The sequence below is a fragment of the Carcharodon carcharias genome, chromosome 13 (assembly GCF_017639515.1).
Source record: "Carcharodon carcharias isolate sCarCar2 chromosome 13, sCarCar2.pri, whole genome shotgun sequence".
Classification (NCBI taxonomy): Eukaryota; Metazoa; Chordata; class Chondrichthyes; order Lamniformes; family Lamnidae; genus Carcharodon; species Carcharodon carcharias.
The window spans coordinates 49,460,029-49,465,028 of NC_054479.1; the positions used below are offsets into that span (position 1 = coordinate 49,460,029).

Sequence of the window (5,000 nt, forward strand, 5' to 3'; positions counted from 1 at the left end):
TTTGTGAAATATAGCAACAGCTTCACGAAAGGGAACGCAGCCATCTAGAAAGCCAAAAGCTCAAGAACAACCCTGACACATGAAAACAAGAGATTGATCCAGACTTTGTAACTTTAGCTGGAGGAATGTTCCGCATAATTAACCACTATTGAAGCAAAGTGCTCAGCCAATGATTTTTTCCGTGCAATTGGGACAATAGTCCCAGTTAATCGGTGGAATTTTACATTATAGTTAATCATGTCGTCTAGATGACTTTAAGCACTTTGATAATTCAAATAAATAAATCTTTTAAAAGTATCTAAACAACAATCCGAGCTAAACTTACTTTTGGGCTTTTTACCTGACCATCATTTAACAGAAAGTACCTTTTCAATCGCGCAGCTATATTTAATCCCACACACACACAACTCACAAAGTCAATTCACATTTCCTGGATCAGTTCACAGGCACAGTGTACCCCTGAAGCTGTCACAGAGAAACTCTCATCTATACTTCCAATTCAGTTAAACTGCTCTGAAGAAGCAGATTCGAATCGACTTCTCTCACCACAGTTTCTCACAGACCAGCGGAGATGTTCCAGCACTTTAGGTTTCTATTTCAGTTAAACTCCTATTCGAATATTATTTTCCTTGCATTAAAACGCCATTCCCATTCTCCAAATCTTATCCCACATCTTCCAATACATTATGAACAGACATTTTCCCTTTTCCAGCAACCATTACGCTCTTTCCTGAACTGGAGTCAGTCCATTTGAATGTGCTCTTCCCAGCAGAACTCTCTACTGGTGATTTTCTCCACAGCCTTGTCGTCCAGGAGCTTTCCTCACGCGCCGAATTCCCGAGACGTCGAATTGTCCGCGTGTCGTTTATCAGCGTTTTTTGCACTGCTTATCGATTTTTTAGCATCTGTGACATTCTGCTGTTATGCCAATCAATAAGTGTCAATTATTTAATGTTTTAATATCTCAAGTGCCCATTTAAAAGTGAGAAATCTGGACCTTCGACAAATCTGTGGAATGAACAGGTTGAATTGAGTGAGGTAAACGAGGAACTGAATAAAGATATTGGGTTGTATAATGATGGTTTTTAAAAAGCGGGCAAATTGTGGATGTTCTGCAAAAGGTGAATTGCTTTGCAAGTCTAAAATATGGAACGCTTCACGAATTTGCGTGTCATCCTTGCGCAGGGGCCATGCCAATCTTCTCTGTATCGTTCCAATTTTAATATATGTGCTGCCGAAGCGAGCACAATCAGCGCCCAGGATCAGCGCCTTATTAATGCTCAATATTCAACATGCTTTTTGGTTGCACTGACTTTATTTCCTTGATTAAGTTTTCTTCAACTGTACATTAACGTTCTGCTACAGAATAATGCATCAAACAAATTGTGCTACAAGCACACTGGGACTCTTAAATTTTGGGGCTTCCAAACATACACACTGACATTAAGTCACATGTAAATGCAAAGCATTCTGGTCGCCCGTTTCCGCAGGTCACAGCTCCCTCTTCGAACTTGCTGGTGAAGTCAATGCTTTCAGCATCACGATGTAGCCAGACAGGCCAGCAAGGGATCCTTTCAAACATTTCCAGAGCAGTTAGCACACGTGCGCTCTTGGCTGAAAACACCTTGTCGTTTACCAACTATGTAGTGTCCAATGTCAGTCTTCAAAGCTGCAGCCCCACTCAAGTGGCGTGCACATGGGTGCAAGAATCAACAAAGAATTCTGCATGTCGGACATGTCATAGCTGCCAACAGAAATGAGTTTGTGAAATATAGCAACAGCTTCACGGAAGGGAACGCAGCCATCTAGAAAGCCAAAAGCTCAAGAACAACCCTGACACATGAAAACAAGAGATTGATCCAGACTTTGTAACTTTAGCTGGAGGAATGTTCCGCATAATTAGACACTATTGAAGCAAAGTGTTCAGCCAATGATTCTTTCCATGCAACTGGGAATATAGTCCCAGTTAATCGGTCGAATTTTACATTATAATTAATCATGTCGTCTACTTGACATCGAGCACTTTGATAATTCAAATAAATAAATCTTTTAAAAGTATTAAACAACAATCCGAGCTCAAGCAAAATTTTGGATTTGTACCTGACCATCATTTAACAGGAAGTACCTATTCAATCGCACAGATATATTTAATCCCACACGCACACAACTCACAAAGTCAATTCACATTTCCTGGATCAGTTCACACACACAGTGTACCCCTGAAGCTGTCACAGAGAAACTCTCACTCCACTTCCAATTCAGTTAAACTGCTCTGAAGAAGCAGACTCGAATCGACTTCTCTCACCGAAGATTCTCACTGACCACTTGAGATTTTCCAGCACTTTGGTTTCTATTTCACTTAAACTCCTATTCCTTTATTATTTTCCTTTAATTAAAACGCCATTCCCATTCTCCAAATCTTATTCCACAACTTCCAATACATTATGAACAGCCATTTTCCCTTTTCCAGCAACCATTGCGCTCTTTCCTGAACTGGGGTCAGTCCACTTGAATGTGCTCTTCCCAGCAGAACTCTCGACTGGTGATTTTCTCCACAGCCGTGTCGTCCAGGAGCTTTTCTCACGCGCCGAATTCCCGAGACGTCGAATTGTCCGCGTGTCGTTTATCAGCGTTTTTTGCACTGCTTATCGATTTTTTAGCATCTGTGACATTCTGCTGTTATGCCAATCAATAAGTGTCAATTATTTAATGTTTTAATATCTCAAGTGCCCATTTAAAAGTGAGAAATCTGGACCTTCGACAAATCTGTGGAATGAACAGGTTGAATTGAGTGAGGTAAACGAGGAACTGAATAAAGATATTGGATTGTATAATGATGGTTTTTAAAAAGCGGGCAAATTGTGGATGTTCTGCAAAAGGTGAATTGCTTTGCAAGTCTAAAATATGGAACGCTTCACGAATTTGCGTGTCATCCTTGCGCAGGGGCCATGCTAATCTTCTCTGTATCGTTCCAATTTTAATATATGTGCTGCCGAAGCGAGCACAATCTGGCGCCTAGGATCAGCGCCTTATTAATGCTCAATATTCAACATGCTTTTTGGTTGCACTGACTTTATTACCTTGATTAAGTTTTCTTCAACTGTACATTAACGTTCTGCTACAGAATAATGCATCAAACAAATTGTGCTACAAGCACACTGGGACTCTTAAATTTTGGGGCTTCCAAACATACACACTCACATTAAGTCACATGTAAATGCAAAGCATTCTGGCGGCCCGTTTCCGCAGGTCACAGCTTCCTCTTCGAACTTGCTGGTGAAATCAATGCTTTAAGCGTCACGATGAAGCCAGACAGGCCAGCAAGGGATCCTTTCAAACATTTCCAGAGCAGTTAGCACACGACTGCTCTTGGCTGAAAACACCTTGTCGTTTACCAACTATGTAGTGTCCAATGTCAGTCTTCAAAGCTACAGCCCCACTCAAGTGGCGTGCACATGGGTGCAAGAATCAACAAAGAATTCTGCATGTCGGACATGTCATAGCTGCCAACAGAAATGAGTTTGTGAAATATAGCAACAGCTTCACGAAAGGGAACGCAGCCATCTAGAAAGCCAAAAGCTCAAGAACAACCCTGACACATGAAAACAAGAGATTGATCCAGACTTTGTAACTTTAGCTGGAGGAATGTTCCGCATAATTAACCACTATTGAAGCAAAGTGCTCAGCCAATGATTTTTTCCGTGCAATTGGGACAATAGTCCCAGTTAATCGGTGGAATTTTACATTATAGTTAATCATGTCGTCTAGATGACTTTAAGCACTTTGATAATTCAAATAAATAAATCTTTTAAAAGTATCTAAACAACAAACCGAGCTAAACTTACATTTGGGCTTACATTTGTACCTGACCATCATTTAACAGAAAGTACCTTTTCAATCGCGCAGCTATATTTAATCCCACACACACACAACTCACAAAGTCAATTCACATTTCCTGGATCAGTTCACAGGCACAGTGTACCCCTGAAGCTGTCACAGAGAAACTCTCATCTCCACTTCCAATTCAGTTAAAGTGCTCTGAAGAAGCAGATTCGAATCGACTTCTCTCACCACAGTTTCTCACAGACCAGCGGAGATGTTCCAGCACTTTAGGTTTCTATTTCCGTTCCAATACACTATGAACAGCAATTTTCCCTTTTCCAGCAAACGTTGCGCTCTTTCTTGAACTGGGGTCAGTCCACTTGAATGTGTTCTTCCCAGCAGAACTCTCGACTGGTGATTTTCTCCACAGCCGTGTCCTCCAGGAGCTTTTCTCAGGCGCCGAATTCCCGAGGCGTCGATTTGTCCTTGTGTAGTTTATCAGCGTTTTTTGCACTGCTTATCGATTTTTTAGCATCTGTGACATTCTGCTGTTATGCCAATCAATAAGTGTCAATTATTTAATGTTTTAATATCTCAAGTGCCCATTTAAAAGTGAGAAATCTGGACCTTCGACAAATCTGTGGAATGAACAGGTTGAATTGAGTGAGGTAAACGAGGAACTGAATAAAGATATTGGATTGTATAATGATGGTTTTTAAAAAGCGGGCAAATTGTGGATGTTCTGCAAAAGGTGAATTGCTTTGCAAGTCTAAAATATGGAACGCTTCACGAATTTGCGTGTCATCCTTGCGCAGGGGCCATGCTAATCTTCTCTGTATCGTTCCAATTTTAATATATGTGCTGCCGAAGCGAGCACAAATCAGCGCCCAGGATCAGCGCCTTATTAATGCTCAATATTCAACATGCTTTTTGGTTGCACTGACTTTATTTCCTTGATTAAGTTTTCTTCAACTGTACATTAACGTTCTGCTACAGAATAATGCATCAAACAAATTGTGCTACAAGCACACTGGGACTCTTAAATTTTGGGGCTTCCAAACATACACACTGACATTAAGTCACATGTAAATGCAAAGCATTCTGGTCGCCCGTTTCCGCAGGTCACAGCTCCCTCTTCGAACTTGCTGGTGAAGTCAATGCTTTCAGCATCACGATGT

General features: G+C 41.0%; 3 non-coding genes across 3 annotated transcripts; all 3 read right to left on the reverse strand.

Annotated features, from left to right (window-relative positions):
• Window positions 1–1,140: 1,140 nt before the first annotated feature.
• LOC121286552 lies at window positions 1,141–1,247 on the reverse strand. The gene has a single exon (XR_005944978.1). It is a non-coding gene; the product is annotated as a U6 spliceosomal RNA (small nuclear RNA).
• A 1,651-nt stretch (window positions 1,248–2,898) lies between these two features.
• LOC121286527 lies at window positions 2,899–3,005 on the reverse strand. Its single transcript, XR_005944956.1, has one exon. It is a non-coding gene; the product is annotated as a U6 spliceosomal RNA (small nuclear RNA).
• A 1,587-nt stretch (window positions 3,006–4,592) lies between these two features.
• LOC121286625 lies at window positions 4,593–4,699 on the reverse strand. The gene has a single exon (XR_005945025.1). It is a non-coding gene; the product is annotated as a U6 spliceosomal RNA (small nuclear RNA).
• Between the last annotated feature and the right edge of the window lie 301 nt (window positions 4,700–5,000).